This window comes from Salmo salar, chromosome 12 (assembly GCF_965601325.2).
Source record: "Salmo salar chromosome 12, fSalSal1, whole genome shotgun sequence".
NCBI lineage: Eukaryota > Metazoa > Chordata > Actinopteri > Salmoniformes > Salmonidae > Salmo > Salmo salar.
In genome coordinates, this window is record NC_138302.1 from 58,823,494 (window position 1) to 58,844,593 (window position 21,100).

The 21,100-nt window shown below is 40.8% G+C and overlaps 1 protein-coding gene across 1 annotated transcript in view; it reads right to left on the reverse strand.

Moving 5' to 3' along the window:
• LOC106565330 (receptor-type tyrosine-protein phosphatase gamma) overlaps positions 1–21,100 on the reverse strand; it is a 307,706-nt gene that overhangs the window by 265,807 nt on the left and 20,799 nt on the right. The window lies entirely within an intron of this gene.

The following is a 21,100-nucleotide window of genomic DNA, read 5'->3' on the forward strand; positions in this document are numbered from 1 at the left end:
TTGATATCCTGTCGGGTTCAACTCCATTGTTATACTGTTTATTTGATGTTCTAAATAATATTGCTCACATTATGTCTGCCTCAGAAAGACAAGCGAGAGCATGAGAAAACAAAGAAAACAAGTTATCAGTCAGGGAAATAAAAAGTGCTGAAAACATGTTGGCGCACTATTTAAAAAGAAGATGGTGAACAAGCTATTGGATGAAAAAGACCAGTTTAGGCACATGTACAGCCGACCCGCGCTAGCTAACGCTACCTTGAGTAGAGTTTTTTTTTTTTTTTTACAAATTGATAGTTAAGAGTAAAATATTGATATATCGTCCAAAAATAATATTGTGACATGTAACTGTATCGATTCCCTCCCATCACTACCCAGTAGTGTTTTAGACAGACATATGCATGGGTGGTAAGTACACCCACAGGCAGTGTTCCTTCATTCAAAGCTTTTAAGCTTCTAAGAGGTTCAGTGGTTGTCTGCAGTTATGTTGGATTCTTCTAGTTTCTACCATGATTGACATCGTTCCAGTTGAGAACAGCATCTCATTCTCCAGCTATGATGTCATTACATCACTGATGTTTGAGCCAAACAAAAAGGAAGTGAGGGAATCTCCTCAAAATGCAAAACCTTTAAAAACACATTACACAATAGCATTCCTAAATAGTTGTTCTGTTCATAAACATTAGCTTGTGTGTTCAAATAGTGTTACCATGGAAATAAGTTGAATGGACTTTCCTGACTTAAGAAATGACTTAAATTCAAACCTACCAACCAAAGACATGTAGCTTACTCTCTACAGAGGCTGCACTGAGGGAACATTGCTAGATGTTAAGTGAAAGCGTCATCAGACTGTGAAAGACTGCTCTTGTGGAATTCCTGGGTGCCATGTGGGGAACAGATGTGCAGTGGACACAGGCTGGCTGGCAGCTGTTGTCTGTATGGCTAGCCACAGTAGGCAGTCTCCAATGATGAATGCCAACTGTGCTGTAAACAACTCACCCACCAACTGCTACATCACATAACATCCAGCTAGCACAGGTTTTCATGACAAAGTTCCCAGTCTATATTTTTTCATGGTTAGAGGCTGTCTGCTTGTGTTCGCTGTACTTTGGTAAGTGTTTATAAGAGGGAAGGACACTATGTTAAATCTCCACAGACAAAACCTCACTGAAACCTAAATGAGCTGAAAAGTGAGAACATGGTATGAAGAACAGTGAAGAGAGTGAGGACAGAGGAAGAGGAGAATGAGATGCCAAAAGAAGTGTGTGTGTGTGTGTGTTTTTCTCATTCCTCAGGCTCTTCCTCTCCATCTCCAGCTAGAGGGTGTGTGTGTTGAGGTAGAGGGGGTGTATGTGGTAAGGGAACCCCAGAACTATACCAGCCATAGGCCTTCCAGGAAAAACAAGGTTACTGAGATCAGCCAACCCATATCTATTCTTTGTTGTTGGTTTTCAAGCACTCTTCATATAACTTAACATGCTTTTATTGATCCTGTTTTCCCTTCTTGAGGTCTATCATCTGTTTTCGCTTGTGCAAGATAAAGCTTCAGGAGACAAGAAGCTTAGTAAACTAGTCAACCACTCTCACCTTAGTGTTACATCTTCCTCTCAATGACACACAGACCTGAGCTGAGTTGTTTGACCAATACATCTGATACCTGACCAATACCTACTAGGGATGCCCTCCAAAAGGTACCTCTAGGCTAGGAGGGACGAATTCGTCCCACCTACGTAACAGCCACTGCCAGCCTGTGGCGCGATTTTCAAAACCTTAAAAATCCTATTACTTCAATTTCTCAAACATATGACTATTTTACAGCCATTTAAAGACAAGACTCTCGTTAATCTAACCACACTGTCCGATTTCAAAAAGGCTTTACAACGAAAGCAAAACATTAGATTATGTCAGAAATAATCAGACACCCATTTTTCAAGCCAGCATATAATGTCACCAAAACCCAGAAGACAGCTAAATGCAGCACTCACCTTTGATGATCTTCATCAGATGACAACCCTAGGACATTATGTTATACAATACATGCATGTTTTGTTCAATCAAGTTAATATTTATATCAAAAACCAGCTTTTTACATTAGCATGTGACGTTCAGAACTAGCATTATTGATGTCTCTGTTTTTGCCCTTCCTGTCTTTGGGAAAGTTTATTTTTAGACTTTCATATTTGTGATATACATATAGAACAACATATTTATTGAATTCGGGGAATTCGCTAACATTTTACTAAATTACTCACGATAAACGTTCACAAAAAGCATAACAATTATTTTAAGAATTATAGATACAGACCTCCTCTATGCACTCGATATGTCCGATTTTAAAATAGCTTTTTGGTGAAAACACATTTTGCAATATTCTAAGTACATAGCCCAGGCATCACGGGCTCGCTATTTAGACACCCGGCAAGTTTAGCACTCACCATAATCATATTTACTATTATAAAAGTTTGATTACCTTTTGTTGTCTTCGTCAGAATGCACACCCAGGACTGCTACTTCAATAACAAATGTTGGTTTGGTCCAAAATAATCCATCGTTATATCCGAATAGCGGCGTTTTGTTTGTGCGTTCCAGACACTATCCGAAATAGTAAAGAAGTGTCGCGCGCATGGCGCAATTCGTGACAATAAAATTCTAAGTATTCCATTACCGTACTTCGAAGCATGTCAACCGCTGTTTAAAATCAATTTTTACGACATTTTTCTCGTAGAAAAGCGATAATATTCCGACAGGGAATCTCCTTTTCGGCAAACAGAGGAAAAAATCCCAAAGGCGGGGGCGGTCGGGGTCACGCGCATAAGCCCAGTGTCCCTTGATCGGCCACTTGAGAAAGGCGATAATGTGTTTCAGCCTGGGGCTGGAATGACGACATTCTGTTTTTTCCCGGGCTCTGAGCGCCTATGGACGACGTGGGAAGTGTCACGTTAGAGCAGAGATCCTTAGTAAATGATAGAGATGGAAAAGAAGTTCAAGAAATGGTCAGACAGGCCACTTCCTGTAAAGGAATCTCTCAGGTTTTGACCTGCCATTTGAGTTCTGTTATACTCACAGACACCATTCAAACAGTTTTAGAAAATTTAGGGTGTTTTCTATCCATATGTAATAAGTATATGCATATTCTAGTTACTGGGTAGGAGTGGTAACCAGATTAAATCGGGTATGTTTTTTATCCAGCCGTGTCAATACTGCCCCCTATCCTAAACAGGTTAACTCCAGGTAAGAAGTCACTGACCTGTGCCTGGTTTCCCGATAGTGATGGGTTTTAACGATGCATCCTTCCTACAACGGTCGAAGATATAACATACGTTTCCCAAAACACCACGCAGAAAAAACGCTTGCTAAGTGTGTTGTTGGAGCATGTGTCAATACTGATAGGATCGAAAAAGAAAGGCAGCTCTGTGGCCTTCCGAGTGGCGCAGCGGTCTAAGGCACTACATTGCAGTGCTGAGGCGACACTACAGCCTGGGGTTTGAGCCCATGCTGTGTCACAGCCATCCGTGACAGGTAGTCCCATAGAGCGGCGCACAATTTGCCCTGCATCGTCCGTGTTAGGGGAGGGTTTTTCCAGGGGGCTTTCCTTGGACCATCACGCTCTAGCAACTCCTTGTGGTGGGCCGAGCACCTGCAAGCTGACTTCCGTTGAACAGTGTTTTGTCCGACACATTGGTGCGGCTGGCTTCCGGGTTAATTAAGAGAGCAGGTGTTAAGAAGCAGCATGACTTCACCTCCCCATCTCCCGAGCCCTTTGGGGAGATGCAGCGATGAGACATGACCGTAACCACCAATTGGATATCACGAAAAGGGTCAAATTACAAAATAAAAAAAGAAAGGCAGGCCTGCTCTCGGATCCGCTTTCTCCATTCACATCTTACATTAACATTATAATTATTCCACAATACTGACAACGGATCAGATCCTATAGATATATTATAACTTATATAGCTCCAAATATTGAGGCGGTAGCCAACAATTAGCAAAATAGAACTCAATTGAATGAACATCAAATAGACTCAATAAGATTGAAATATACAGTGCATTCGGAAAGTATTCAGACCCCTTGACTTTTTCCCTCATCACTCTGCACACAATACCCCATAATGACAAAGCAAAAACAGGTTATTAGAAATGTTTGCAAACTATTAAAAATAAAAAACTGAAATATCCCATTTACATAAGTATTCAGACCCTTTACTCAGGACTTTGTTGAAGTACCTTTGGCAGCGATAAGAGCCTCAAATCGTCTTGGGTATGATGCTACAAGCTTGGCACCCCTGTAGTTGGGAAGTTTCTCCCATTATTCTCTGCTGATCCTCTCAAGCTCTGTCAAGTTGGATGGGAAGTGTTGCTGCACAGCTATGTTTAGGTCTCTCCAGAGATGTATGATCAGGTTCAAGTCCGTATTCTGGCTGGGCCACTCAAGGACATTCAGAGACTTGTCCCAAAGCCACTCCTGCGTTGTCTTGGTTGTGAGCTTAGGGTCGTTGTCCTGTTGAGAGGTGAACCTTTGCCCCAGTCTGATGTCCTCAGTTCTCTGGAGCAGGTTTTCATCAAGGATCTCTTTGTACTTTGCTGTGTTAATCTTTCCCTCGATCCTGACGAATCACCCAGTCCCTGCCACTGAAAAACCTCCCAACAGTATGATGCTGCCACCCCCAAGCTTCACCGTAGGGATGGTGACAGGTTTCCTCCAGACGTGACGCTTGGCATTCAATCCAAAGAGGTAGTTTCTTGGTTTCATCAGATCAGAGAATCTTGTTTATCATGGTCTGAGAGTCCTTTAGGTGCCTTTTGGCAAACTCCAAGCAGGCGGTCATGAGCCTTTTACTGAGGAGTGGCTTCCGTCTGGCCCCTCTACCACAAAGGCCTGATTGGTGGAGTGCTGCAGAGATGGTTGTCCCATCTACACAGAGGAACTCTAGAACTCTGTCAGATTGACCATCGGGTTCTTGGTCACCTCCCTGACCCTTCTCCCCCGATTGTTCACTTTGGCCGGGCGGCCAGCTCTAGGAAGAGTTTTGGTGGTTCCACATTTCTTCCATTTAAGAATGATAGCGGCCACTGTGTTCTTGGGGACCTTCAACGCTGCAGAAATGTTTTGGTACCCTTCCACCAGATCTATGCCTTGACACAATCCTGTCTTGGAACTCTACGGAAAAATCCTTCGACCTCATTGCTTGGTTTTTGCTCTGACATGCACTGTCAACTGTGGAACCTAATATAGACAGGTGTGTGTGCCTTTCCAAATCATGTCCAAACAATTGAATTTACCACAGGTGGATTTTAATCAAGTTGTAGAAAAATCTCAAGGATGACCAATGGAAAAAGTTTCATAGCAAAGGGTCTGAATACTTATGTAAATATATATATTTTTTATTATTATTTAATAAACTTAAAAAAAATTAAAAACCTGTTTTTGCTTTCTCGTTATGGGGTATTGTGTGTAGATTGATGAGGATTTTTATTTATTTAATCCATTTTAAAATAAGGCTGTAACGCAACAAAATATGGAAAAAGGGTTCTGAATACTTTCCGAATGCACTATATAGGACTATGTAGCCTATTATATTTATCTTAAATGCATCTCAGTTTTCATTTGAAGCATCATTTTACCCTTTGCTTATTTGTAACAATTGAAAAGACATTGGCAACTTTATATTTGTAGTCAACTTCGTTCTAAAGTTATCGGCAGTCACAGAGTGACAGATAAACACCTTGATTATATGTTTAGTGGAAATCTTCAGTTTATAAAGTGACATAGTCGTTAAATATCGAGCGTTTTCAAGTGCAACTTTAGCAACAATGGTTTTGGGACACAAAATTATGCTCCTCCTTATGAGGATCTTAGCCTTAAGATGCTTTTGGGAAACCGGGCATAGGTCACATATCATTGGGGCAAAGCAGCAGCTTTTTTGGTCTTCAGAAAATCTTAGATTACGTCCTCTGGTAGTATGCCTCTTTACACAAGACATTTACTCAGAAGAACTATTTTTGTAAACAATGACCAGATTCACTACTCTGAAACTACAGTAAATCACTCTGACATGGATCTGATTCACAGCAGGAGCATCAAAAGTCCAGCTATCAGACCCAGTAGACCTGCAACAAAACGTTCTACTGGAATCTACGAGTCTTTTCACATTGACTAGTGTTAAAAGGGAACACCACTCAAAAACTTTATTTTGACACTAATTTTGTATCATGATGATGTGGCCGAAGACACTTCGCTTCTTGGCAGTCCAATATCTTGAACAATTGACTGCTGAAATGCAAAACATTTTAGGATTGCACTACATTACATTACCATAAGTATGTGGACACCTGCTCGTCAAATATCTCATTCCAAAATCATGGCATTAATATGGAGTTCGTCCCCCCTTTGCTGCTATAACAGCCTCCACTCTTCTGGGAAGGCTTTCCACTAGATGTTGAAACCCTGCTGCGTGGACCTGCTTCCATTCAGCCACAAAAGCATTAGTGAGGTCGGGCACTGATGTTGGGTGATTAGGCCTGGCTCGCAGTCAGCGTTCCAATTCATCCCAAAGGTGTTCGATGGGGTTGAGGTCAGGGCTCTGTGCAGGCCAGTCAAGTTCTCCCACACCGATCTCGACAAACCATTTCTGTATCTACCTCGCTTTGTGCACGGGGGCATTGTCATGCTGGAACAGGAAAGGGCCTTCCCCAAACATTCGCAGTGTAAACAGAAGTGTCTAGTTCAGCCCAACACTCCTACAGTATAAATTGTAATAGCAGAGCATTGTTTTTGAAACAGCTGAAATGTATAGGCATTTTCCTTATATTATAGGCTTGTTTTATTGAGTTTTAATCTGAAATTGCATTAACCGTTTCACGCGTGAGTTCCAAATATCGCTAACGGTCGCAGTTTTTTATGCACGTAATGTCAGAATGCACTCACTGTTCCAAAATGGGATTGCTACACAACAGGACAGTTAACCTGCACTGCCCTCAAACCAAGACACGCTGCCTGCTAATTATCTATAGGCTATGTTTCAACTTGTCAGTTTCAAATTATTTTCTAACAAGTTTACATTTCTATTAACAGTTTGAATGTGTTCTGCCTCCTCATTAATTCACATAGAAGTAGCCCATTTCAATATTGCAGAGAATTTACGTTTTAGGCTTTACTGAGCCGGACAAACTTCTCTATTCGAGGAAAACCCAAGCACTTCCAGTGTTTCCGCAGATCAGGTATGCAGACATTTGCGCAGTCTTGAACAAGCTTTATCCCCCTAGCACATTTTCTGCCTGGCACTCGCATTGCCTTCATTGTTGTTTCCTTACAAATAATAACTTTGGACATATGTGACCCGATTCAGGAAACTAGGCATATTTCACAAGTCACAACTTCACAGGAGAGCCGTTTGAACATAAAACATTTTTTTTTTATATCAAAATGCGTTTTTTGGGCAGAAATGCCTTCTCGAACTTTGATGTGCCTTAATAACATACTTGTATGTCATCTGTAAATACGAATAAAGTTGTTAAATTACAAGCCTAGTTGGTTTTGCCAAAGAAAAAGTAAGGAACCTTCCTGCTAGCCATGAGTGGGCTGGACATGCCGAGAGATGAGTTTCAGATTGGTCTGCGGTGTTGCATCTTGTGTCTATAAAATGAGCTACTCATTATGCATAGATAATGGTTTCTACTGCAGTTTTTTCAAAATATATAACATTAGCCATGGAGAACTGCAAATATGTTGCTACTGAGTTGCTACTGCTCTCAATAACATTGCTGTCCTGAATTCATCAGGCGCGCTCGACAAAGGTCAGTTGGAAAATGTTGTGATGGACTACTTTCTGGAGGACGATCGTGCCATGTTGACTCTCTCGGACTCTGAAAATTAATCAGACGATGAGGAAATCCATGATTTAGGTTAAAAAAAATTAATTGAAGAAGACATTGTAGAGTCTTCTGATAACAGTGATGGGGAAGAAACGGCGATCAACAGTGTTGTCACGGAAGAAGTTGACCGAGTTTTGAAATCAGTGGAACACAACGGGCCAAACAAACGGTGCAAACTAAACGGAAATGACACAGGACATCTTATTTAACCTCTTACATCTAGACGTTCCGCTAGCGGAACACCTGCTCCAATATCCAATGATGCGCGTGGCGCGAATTACAAATTCCTCTAAAATCCGAAAACTTCAATTTTTCAAACATATGACTATTTTACAGCATTTTAAAGACAAGACTCTCGTTAATCTAACCACACTGTCCGATTTCAAAAAGGCTTTACAGCGAAAGCAAAACATTAGATTATGTCAGCAGAGTACCCAGCCAGAAATAATCAGACACCCATTTTTCAAGCTAGCATATAATGTCACAAAAAACAAAACCACAGCTAAATGCAGCACTAACCTTTGATGATCTTCATCAGATGACAACCCTAGGACATTATGTTATACAATGCATGCATGTTTTGTTCAATCAAGTTCATATTTATATAAAAAAAACAGCTTTTTACATTAGCATGTGACGTTCAGAACTAGCATACCCCCCGCAAACATCCGGTGAATTTACAAAATTACTCACGATAAACGTTCACAAAAAACATAAATTATTTTAAGAATTATAGATACAGAACTCCTCTATGCACTTGATATGTCCGATTTTAAAATAGCTTTTCGGTGAAAGCACATTTTGCAATATTCTCAGTAGATAGCCCAGCCATCACGGCTAGCCATTTAGACACCGACCAAGTTTAGCCCTGATCAAACTCGGATTTACTATTACAAAAGTTTCATTACCTTTGTTGTCTTCGTCAGAATGCACTCCCAGGACTGCTACTTCAATAACAAATGTTGGTTTGGTCCAAAATAAACCATCGTTATATCCAAATTGCGGCGTTTTGTTCGTGCGTTCCAAGACACTATCCAAAATGGTAAATCAGGGTCGCGAGCATGGCGCAATTCGTGACAAAAGATTTCTAAATATTCCATTACTGTACTTCGAAGCATGTCAACCGCTGTTTAAAATCAATTTTTATGCCATTTTTCTCGTAAAAAAGCGATAATATTCCGCCCGGGAATCTTCGTTTAGCTAAACAGACAAAGGAAAAGAAAGCTTTCGGTCGACGCGGGCACGAGCCTGAGTCTCACAGTACTGTAACCAGCCACTACCCAAACGCGCTACTTTGTTTCAGCCAGAGCCTGCAAAGCCACGATTCAGCATTTTGCCGCCTTCTGAGAGCCCATGTGAGCCGTAGAAAGTGTCACGTAAGAGCAGAGATCCCCTGTAATTGATAGAGATAATCAACAAGGCCAAGAAATGGTCAGACAGGGTACTTCCTGTACAGAATCTTCTCAGGGTTTGGCCTGCCAAATGAGTTCTGTTATACTCACAGACACCATTCAAACAGTTTTAGAAACTTTGGAGTGTTTTCTATCCAAAGCTAATAATTATATGCATATTCTAGTTTCTGGGCAGGAGTACTAATCAGATTAAATCGGGTACGTTTTTTATCTGTCCGTGAAAATACTGCCCCCTAGCCATAACAGGTTAATAAAAGGGGTTGCAGTCTGCCGTGAAGCTTTCATCCATGTATACGGGTAAGAATCTAGCAAAAGTTTCAGATATTATACATTTATAATTTCATCACAAAAATGTTTCCATTGCAAGTTAAAGCTTGCTGTTAGCTAGCCAGCTGGAGTTTGATGGCTGGCTTGCTAACATTGAACCTATTTGGTTAACTTTAGCTGGCTATGACAATCCGTTTGTATTGCTAGTAACGTTACTCTATGGATTGGGATTATAGTTATTGTTTTAGCTAACTAACATTAACATGACATATCTAAACAAAAGACCCTCAGTTAAAGCTTGCCATTTCGCATTGCCAGTAACATAGCTAGCTAACATTGAACCTATTTGGTTAAATTTAGCTAGTTATAACAATCGGTTTGTATTGCTAGTTAAAGCTTGCTGTTAGCTAGCCAGTTGAAATTCGTGTGTAGTGATGTTCTCAGCATTTCGCATCTATTGTATAGTAATGCTAAAATATTTGTATCTGGAATTTGTGTTTCAACATCAGAAGAACACAACTGAATTGTGATAACTGCAGTGGCCAAAACAAGAACAAGTTTGTGCTCTGATATTGTGCCTGGCGGATCATGCACAAGATCCACCTCAGTCTGGACCTTCACTTCCTGATCACTGGCCACACCAAGTTTGCCCTCGACTGGTGCTTTGGCCTCATCAAGCAGCGCTTCAGAAAGACCAGAGTGAACACTTTGTCTGAGATTGCTGGTATTGTGAAGGACAGCACTGTGACGGGTCAACATCCCACAGCTGGTTGGACTGGAGGGTGGTACGGTGCTGGTGGAAAGCTATGGCTGGCAACAACATCTGACTCCGTACTTCAGGCCACTGCCACAGATCAAGCAGTACCAGAACTTCAGGTGAAAATAATTTTCATTGCATTGTATGAGGTTATTCCTCTTATCTAAACTTGTGAGGTGAATTGATGTTGTGCAGGGTTGTAATGTCTCCAGATTTTTGTTGTTGTTATTCCCTGTTTTACAGCTTCGATGCTCTAGAGCCTGGTGTTGTTGTCGCCAAGGAGTGTTCAGACTGTCGAGACCGGGTTTCAGCTGCTACGCAAAGCTGACTTCCTTCGACCCATAGATGGTCTTCCTGTACAAGCACCACCTTGACTGGACACAGCTAGACAAATGTATATTTTTTGAGAAGATCAGGGAGTTTTGCAACAAAGAGGTTATGGACATCACATGCACTGCACCAAAGTCAAGGGCAGGACAGAAACAGGCTGTCTCCTAACACACACGCCACACGTTGCTGCTACAATTTTTTTTATCCTGCTACTCAGCCACTTTACCCCCGATTGTATGCATATAACTATCTTGTCTATCATTATTGATATTGTTCTTGTACATGCAGTATATTATTTTATTTATATTGACACTATTTCTGATATTGCTACTTTGCAAGTAACCATTTGCCTGTACTGTTTACACCTTCTGTAGAGACCCATCTACTTAGCAAGACTTAGCAAAATATTGATACATAAAATGAACATTGATATGTGTGGTAGTAACATGAATTTGTGACATACCACAACAATATCATGTGACCGTATCAAGTGTCCACCACATAAATATATGGTGCATGCATCTGTTTATGTACTGTACATGTGCACCTCACTCAGGTTTCAACTCAGGTTGCATGGCCTTAACTTATGTATGGAATACTATGTGATAAGTGTGTGTGTAACAGTATATAAAGTATGATAATGTACTGGTGTGAAGGCATTTGGGCAGTGGTGTAAGGTACTTCAGTAAGAATACTTGAAAGTACTACTTAAGTGTTTTTTGGGGGGTATCTGTACATTACTTTACTATTTGTATTTTTGGCAACTTTTACTTCACTACATTCTGAAATAAAATAATGTACTTTTTACTCCATACATTTTCCCTGACACCCAAAAGTACTCGTTACATTTTGACAGGAAAATTGTCCAATTCACACACTTATCAAGAGAACATCCCTGGTCATCTCTGCATCTGATCTGGCAGACTCACTAAACATAAATGCTTCATTTGTAAATGATCTATGAGTGTTGGAGTGTGCCCCTGGCTTTCAATCAATAAAAAAAGGCAACAAATTGTGCTGTCTGGTTTAATATAAGGAATATGAAATGATTTATACTTTTAAGCAAGTATGACAATTTAGTACTTTTTCCACCACTGGATCTGGCTGGGGGTTCTAGCATTTCTTTCACATAACCCACCAATTTAGACAAGTGTGTCTGGGTAAGCGTCATCTAATATTTATAAATTATTCTTATCTGGACACTTTGTTTACCTGGAATTTTTCCTTATTGTAGGCTACTACCACTTTTTGTCTTAATCTTTACTACACTACTCACTGTTTAGCACATGACCTCACATGTGAATCCTTGAAGAGAAAGGGTTGGCCCTTAAGAGGGTGTGAACAATGCTGAATGCGTGTAGACAAAGGAGAGCTGTCCAGTAGGTACCAAAACATTCAAAGGCCCTTTTCTCAAAAGCGAGTTTACAAATTTCAAAGCAGAATTACTTTCCCATTGTTCCTCAAAATGGTATGATATACCATTTTGTATCTCTGAGTCTCTACTTTTATCCAATGTCAAAAACCCAATTTCAAATTTTGCTATATAAGACCGATTTGAGCCAGTCACTCATGTGAGTTCCTATCAAAGTAAGTGCCTAATTTTCTGTATATAGGGTTGTCGTTTCTGCTGTAGCATACAGTATGTATTATTTTTTATTATTTAACCTTTATTTAACTAGGCAAGTCAGTTAAGAATAAATTCTTATTTACAATGACGGCCTACCCCGGCCAAATTCAGACGACGATGGGCCAATTGTGCACCTATGTGACTCCCAATCACAACCGGATGTGATACAGCCTGGAATCGAACCAGGGACTGTAGTGACGCCTCTTGCACTGAGATGCAGTGCCTTAGACTGCTGCGCCACTCGGGAGCCATGTATGTATGGAGCATAATGTATTTACAGTTTTATTCACATTTTCAAGTACTGGTGAAAAATCATGCATTCCAATTATTGCATAGATTGTAATGGATACTTATGATGTGTGTAAAATACCTTTTTGAAGGTTGTACTGCTTATGATCAGCTAATGCTAAGCTATTTGCCATCTGTGTGTGGCACTATTTTTGTTGAAATTATGCAATGCATTCTGGGTGTCACATAAACCTCTGTCAGACCAAAGATGTTATAACAAAATGAGGTCAAGGAATTGATCCCTCATCTTTCGAGTAAACTTACAGAAGTGAATGAAGGGAAGTGAATGATCGTAGACGTCACACCTCATTCAACATGTATACTGTCTCCTCTTCTTATATTTGGTTGGGGCGAAAAAACCAATGCGCACAAACTACCCATCGTTGGATTACTTTTGATTTTTATAAAGTGTTTTATTGAATTATTTCGATCAATGGTGAGCTCACCCGTGATGTGATGAATTGTAAATAGTAGCTAATTGATATTGTGGTTTCTGTCAGCTGAGAGTTAGCTAAATATGACAGCTTGTGTTACGTCATCTTTCCTCAGTTAGCGCAAGACTAATGTAGCCTACATTTTCCAGTTTGGATGATTGTGTTATGCTGTCGCTACTTCTGTGAATGTCTGAACACTGCATCCAAAAACAAACTGGTCACATTCAGGAAATAACTTTGTAAGGACTGTGTTTGTGCAAAATGTTTCTGTGTGGCCAACTCAAATACTGACTGTTGCATCAATCGAAACTGGATTTTGTAAATAATGTTTTGTTGGTATGTGTCAAAGGGTTAAAAGCCGGTTACTCTACAATTGACCCAGTAGATTTAAGGGAATATCAAACCTCCGTCATTTGTGACCTGCTTCAAGAAGTTAGGCATATGTTGCACATCACAACTTCACAGGAGAGGCATTAGAATTAAAATTATAATAATAATCAAAATGTATGTTTTGGCAGAAATGGCTACTGGAACATGTGAACTTTCATGTGCCTTAATAACAAACTTGTATGCCATCTGTAAATACGAAACACAACCCTGCCAAGCCGCACTACTTCTTGACACACTGCTCTCTTAACCCGGAAGCCAGCCACACCAATGGGTCAGAGGAAACCCTCCCTAGCTGGCGACCGAAGTCAGCTTGCAGGCGCCCAGCCCACCACAAGGAGTCGCTAGAGTGCGATGGGACAAGGAAATCCCGGCCGGCCAAACCTGCATCATGGGTCTCCCGGTCACGGCCGGCTTTGACACAACCTTGGATCGAACCCGGGTCTGTAGTGATGCCTCACCTAATCTAGGCGGTCGGTCACAATTATTTCAATGCAAAAGCAAATCAGGAACACAAGCATCAACTGCCAAGTGAATTAAGAACTTTTTCAGTCGCAAATTGCTTTTTTTCATGGAATGATTTTCATGATATTAATGAAATGAAGCAAGGTAGGACAAAAAGCAATCTAGCTATTATTTAGCTTATGTTGGCTGACGTTAGCATTCAGGTAACTAGCTAGCCAACTTAGCATGTGAGGAGGATGTAGACATTAAGTTTAGCTAGTCCTGTATAATATGAATAACACTGTATGATAACGTTACTGTACTTTCATATTCGTATGAGAAGGCTAAACGTTCATTTTTTCTATGCTGAAATTACTTGATGAAGCAAATGTTAGCTAACATCAGCTAGCAGCTGTGCCACTTTGGCTATTTGTCTTGCAGCTATATTTATGTGTACGGACGAGAGAATAAACCATTTAAATGCCCATACATGCCTGTGAATCGTTGCATTATTCAAGAGTGGAATAGCAGATGCATGAAAAGTTGCTTACTTAACATTAGCTAGTTGAATAGTTTACATGTTACCAGTATCTTTGTCCTTAGCATACCGACTAGTGGCTACTGTGACATTTATGGTACATTTGAGCTGCGAAGCAAGAGCGTCACCAAACCCTCTCTCGCCTCCTGACATTCCCGTTGTTAATGTGAATTGAAAACTTTATGTACATATTATGTCAATTGAAATGTTGTCCCAATACCTCTACATTTACTCTCTTCAATGGGAATAATCTCTAAGGCATGTAATGTAATCTCCAGCATGCCCCCTCTCCCCTCACCACACAGTGTGGTGTAAAAAAAAACGATCTTTCTGTCTTTTCCTCTGTATTAATCATGGTACTGTTGATGACCCATTGTTCCATTGTGTGACTGAGGAAAAAACGGTAAGATTTCCTGAGGAGAAGTCAATGTTGAATTAAACAAAGTCATATCTAAACTACACACTTAAATGTGTGCTCTAAAAACAGAACAGACTTTAAATATGCCTCTGTATTGTACAGTAAGTGGTCTAATAAGGACCCCACGTCTTAACTTACAGTCAGTCATAACTTACTAACGATAGACATCAGCCCACCCAGTGGATTCATTCAGCCACAGCTAAATGGCCTGACCATTAAACAGCTTCACAAATCCCATACTGTAGCTTTAATGGTGTGGTCTGCTCAGCTAGGTGATTAAGTGTATCAGGGGCTTTGGTGAAAACCATTAACCAGATTAGACACACAGCGGGGTAATGACAGGTCAAAAACATGGCAGGTCGCAAACGTCTCCCTGCTTTCATTCACAACAACCACTTCTACCTGCCCACCCAGAACTATATGTACTGACGACTCTACTAGACTGTACTAGAGTTTACTGAAGTCTACTCTACTTTAATGTACTGAACTTAGTATTGGATATACCAGACCTTGGAGCATTGTAAGCAGCAACAGAACAAGGTCTGGGGGAGGATGGCTTCTCTCTGACATTTCGAAAGGGGATCAAATTGGTCCGGGGAGCCTCCTCTTCAGACAGACAACTCTCCCAACAAGTTACGAGTTTGCGTAGTTGAGCTTAACCTTAGCTAGGGCAGCAAGTGGATACGGCAGTGACGTTACTGGTGATGCGCTTCACATTTCCAACTCGTCCTCTGTTCTAACTGCCACTGCAATTTGTACAGACGTGTTAAGCTGGAGCATTGATGCATTGCTTGAAGCAACCAGTCTGTCTAGAGCAGAAACGGGCAACTGAGGGGCCGCAAGTTGCTCGTGGGTCTGCAAACCCACATCCATACCTCTCCACCTTGCAAGCAAAACACTTTAGCAGCCCCCCTCATGGCAGCGAAGAGGAAGAAAACGTTTATTTCCTGCAATTCTACACATTCTGCCTTTTAAAAAAAATGTAATATGTGTTTTTTATTGGTCCGCGGTTGCCTAGAGAGACTATAATGAACTCTCCAAGGCTTAACTGTACTGCACTAGACTGTACTGTACACTCACTGCCCTGTTCTGTGTTCCCCATCATCATACCAATAGAGGGATACAGTCCATGCTCTTGGGCATACATACGTACACAGTATCACATACTGCCACAGTGAATTTATCGGGAGTAAAGTGATGTTTTTAACGTGTGGCAATTATAGAACTTAAGTGCTGGGTGCTTCCCAGGTCATTTCTCAGGCCATTATCAGGAGTTATGGGCCCCTGTGCGAATTGTCTAGATATCGATTGAGAAATAAATTCTGGTGTAACGACTAGCCTATAGTGAATAATATCACACATCCACAGCACATCATTGAGGTGTTCTTCACCCCTGCGGTCTGTGAGTAACCTGGACAATGAAGGTTGGACGACTGACATTAAAGATTAAACTGGAAATACTGTAGGCCTTTGTCCATAAATAAGGAAAATCAATAACACCCACAAGAGGCCCTTGTGTTAGCCAATAACACTTGCATTCTTCATTATCAGAACAACATTTTTATTAGTCCACTATACCTTAATGTGAATTTGGTCAACTACATGTTCTTTCCTTGTTATATTCATTTAGCAACTTGTAGGTCAGTCCACCCTTTTCCCCAAGTACTCTCTACTGCTGCTGGTGATGAGGTACTTAGCCTGGCTGCCAACTGGCCAAATTATTAAATTAAAATTCTGGCCATCAATACTATAATGCAATACCGTGATAGTAAAAGAACTCTGCATGCACTCCAACCCCAAACAGTGGGTATGTATGAGACGGCACCATATATTCCCTTCATAGTTCACTCCTTTTAACCAGACCTCTATGGGAATAGGATGCGATTTGGTATGCAGCCAGCCTCTCTCTCTCTCCACTAAGCCTGCCTGCCCTTGCAGTGCCAAAACCAGCCTGCACCTCCCTTCCATTTTAACAGGCCTTTGATGATAGTAGAGAATCAATACCGTACTGCCCGTTTCACTAAAATGCAAAGGGATTGGGTTGAAAAATTGACAAGATTTAGGGATGCAAGGACTGCCCATCCATGATATCAAATTTTTAACCATGTTGAGGCTATTTAGTGTTTGTTTACATTTCCATTTAAAACATCACAGGCAGGCAGCGCTAGGTAGCTAGCTAAGGGATGTGCAGGAGAGATGACTCTTAATTAACCAGATTATAACAGGACTATGTATCACTTGGGGTGGCAGGTAGCCTAGCAGTTAAAAGTGTTGGCCTCGAATCCCGGAGCGGGGGAGTGTGGATAAATCTGTCATTCTGCCCTTGAGCAAGGCATTTAACTCCCAACAACAACTGCTCCCTGGGTGCCGTGGACGTTGATTAAGGCAGCCTGGTTTAATATATCTCAAAATGTATAGATGAAAGATTCATTCACCATTTGGGTTACTTCAAAATGATAAAAATGAAGGTTTTGCAAATTATAAGTACAGAAGCTTGTGGCACAAATTGCAGGTCAGATTTCTCCAGGTAATTATGATGCATATGCCTATTGATCATTTCTGTTCCTCTGATCTATCCAGCAACACGTCAAAAATACATAGGCCTGTATTTAGCTATATCCCTCTCATTACAAACAAGCCTCATTATACAGCTGTGAGTATTTCTGAGTAAGTCTCTAAGAGCTTTGCACACCTGGATTGTACAATATTTGCATTATTCTTTTTAAAAATTGGTTGTTGATCATTGCTAGACAGTCATTTTCTAGTAGATTTATGTCAAAACTGTAACTAGGCCACTCAGGAACATTTAATGTCGTCTTGGTAAGCAACTCCAGTGTATATTTGGCCTTGAGTTTTGTGTTTTTCAGCAGGTTATTGTCCTGCTGAAACGTGAATTTGTCCCCCCCAGAGTCCCCCGGAAAGCAGATTGAACCAAGTTTCTCTGGGATTTTGCATTTGGTTAGCTCTATTCCATTTCTTATCGTAAAAACATTCCTAGTCCTTGCCGATGACAAGCATACCCTTAACATGATGCAGCCACCACCATGCTTGAAAATATGAAGAGTTGCCCCAAACATAACACTTTGTATTCAGGACATGAAGTACATTTCTTTGCTAATGTATTTTTATTTTGCAGTTTTACTTTAGTGCCTTATTGCAAACAGGATACATGTTTTGTAATATTTTTATTCTGTACAGGCTTCCTTCTTTTCACTCTGTCATTTAGGTTAGTGTTGTGGAGTAACTACAATGTTGTTGATTCATCCTCAGTTCTCCTATCACAGCCATTAAACTCTGTAATTCTTTTAAAGTCACCATTGGCCTCATGGTAAAATCCATGAGCGGTTTCCTTCCTCTCCAGAAACTGAGTTAGGAAGTATGCATGTATCTTTGTAGTGACTGGGTGTATAGATACACCATCCAAAGTGGAATTAATAACTTCACCATCCTCAAAGGGATATTCAATATCTGCTTTTTTTAAATGTATTATTATTATTTTTTTTTTAAATGTTCCCATCTACCAATAGGTACCCTTCTTTCCAAGGCACTGGAAAACCTCCTTGGTCTTTGTGGTTGAATCTGTGTTGGAAATTCACTGCTCGACCGAGGGACCTTACAGATAATTGTATGTGTGGAGTACAGAGATGAGGTAGTACTTCAAAAATCATGTTAAACACTATTATTGCACACAGTGTGAGTCCATGCAACTTGTTAAGCAAACAGTTACTCCTGAACTTATTTAGACTTGCCATAACAAAGGGGTTAAATACTTATTGACTCAAGACATTTCAGCTTAATTATTTTAATTAAATTTGTAAAAATGTCAAAAAACATAATTCCACTTTGACATTATGGGTCGTTGTGTGTAGGCCAGTGACAATGCCAATTTAATCCACTTCTAATCAGGCTGTAACACAACAAAATGTAGAGAAGGCCAAGGGGTGTGAATGCTTTCTGAAGGCACTGTAAATGACAGTTGAGTGATACAGAATAAAAGTGCAATTTAGCTGCCAAATGCATGTCGTATCGGTTAATAATATTGGCTCCTGGCTGTCAGTCCCTCTGTGTGTCTGTCTGTCTGTCTGTCTGTGCAACAGCTGATGATGCACAGGAGCGCTGATTTGAAAACACTGGCGGGTCTGTCGTTACAAAGTTGCTTTGATGTTGCTAGTTGAGCTTCTGAACGAAAACTGAAATTGTGGGTGATTTTCATTCAGCGAGGGATTGAGAATATTTCCCTAGTGCAACACTGCGAGTAGGACATATATTTGACTCCTCAATGCCAGCATAATTGTTGTAGGCTACAAGCAAATGAGAACACCAGCTGTCTGATATTGACTGATTGAAGGGTGGCTGGGGCTTTGAGAACTCCCTGAGAACTCCCCGAGAACTCCCAGGTAGATTTTTTTCCCGACCCGATTTGTCAAAAGCAATTTGCGGTCCAGAAAACGGGCAGTTATTTGAAGACGTATAGGTCCATTATAATTTCTACATACTTTCTTTATATTCTGGAGTGTTTTTGTCACGACTTCCACCGAAGTCGGCTCCTCTCCTTGTTCGGGCGGCGTTCGGCGGTTGACGTCACCGGCTTTCTAGTCATCGCCGCTCCATTTTTCATGTGTCCATTTGTTCTGTCTTGTTCCCTGCACACCTGGTTTTCATTCCCCAATCAATTCATATGTATTTATTCCTCTGTTCCCCATCATGTCTTTGTGTAGGATTGTTTGTGTTACGTGTATTTTGATATTGTGGATATTGTTACGCGCATTACTTTTTGTCTATGTTCCGTGTGTTGGGCACATTATGTTATTTTTGTGCTGTCATTTTGACCGGAATAAAAAGTGTGCCTGTTCACTACACTCTGCTCTCCTGCACCTGACTTCGCCTCCGATACACACTCCTAACAGTTTTTTATTTTTATAATCAAAATAATCCTTTCCCCTGGGCTGGATTGAATGGGTCCGCGGTATGTTGCCCACCCCTGCACTAGGCAGTGGGCACTGTCATCTAAGACGTTCAATAACTTCCATTCCACATTCTCTAAGAGATTTATTGGACAGTTGAATGGTTTGCGTGTCTGAAGGAAGGACGCCCAAGTTCTCATCCAGATCCATTCATTGCTGCACAGATTGTACAGACTCAAAAGGGGTATCAATGAAGGATGTCTACATCAAAAACACATCAATACAGACAAGGTCAGGCTGCATGTTGGACATGAATGCAATACCAAAGTTACTCCATCCATCCATCAAAACACACACACACACACACCAAACACACAACACACAAGAAAAACTTCGGAAAATAAAGAAGGGTCTTAGTGAGAGAAGTGCAGCTCTTTGCCTTAGCTGGTAATGCCCTGCCACAATCCCCTGGCCGTCCAGAAAAAAAGCTGCTGCGGCTTATATTACTGTTTGACTGTGCAGCAGCACTACTTGGAGTGGAAATGTAATGATATTTTGTTACCAGCCATCTGCTTCCATCAGTTGGGCCACATAATCTCCCTTTTGTGTAATGAAAACATAGGCCTGACCACACCCCTACACAGACAGTCAAACAGACAGACATAGAGGTGGAGACAGACACAAGCAAACAAAATGTGTCATCACTCATCTGTAGAGTCCGACCGATATATTTTTTTGGGGGGGGTCCAATACCAATTCCGATTTTTGGGGGGAGGAAAAAGAATGTACCGATACCAATACATCTGCCAACATACTGTTTTACAGAGGGGAATTCTCATAAATTGCCCTTCGAAAAGAGCAATTGTCCAATAACTATGCTATAAAATGTTGATTACATGCATTGTGACAACAATGACACATCATCAGAATGGCCGCAAGTGCTCATGTCTGATGCGCCATGTCACCAGAGGTGAAAAATAGCTCAGATCATAACAGAGCAGAGGGACAAAAGCTCTGGATCCTCCTGGACCAACTGTGTTCCAGATTAAAAGGTCTGACCTTGCCGTGGGCTGCCCTGAAAACCACAGCCAAAGTAACAGAGATCTCAGTGCTCATGGTTGATGATTATACCTCTACACAAAATAGGTGTAGGCCTTCATTTCTCTAATAGCAATAATCTCCCCTCCAAGGACAGTGGCAGTGTGAAAGTTAACAACCAACAGCGCCAATGACATAGAAAGAAACCCATTAAATACAGCTCATTCAATACACCTCAATGAATCGCTTCTCAACCACTTATCATGGACATTTGCTGATATCTATCATTTTTTATGAAATAAGTTTGCTAATAATGGGTGATTGTTAATGAATGGGACAATTGTAAGCTACAACTACAAGTAGTTTTAATGGTAATATAAAAAC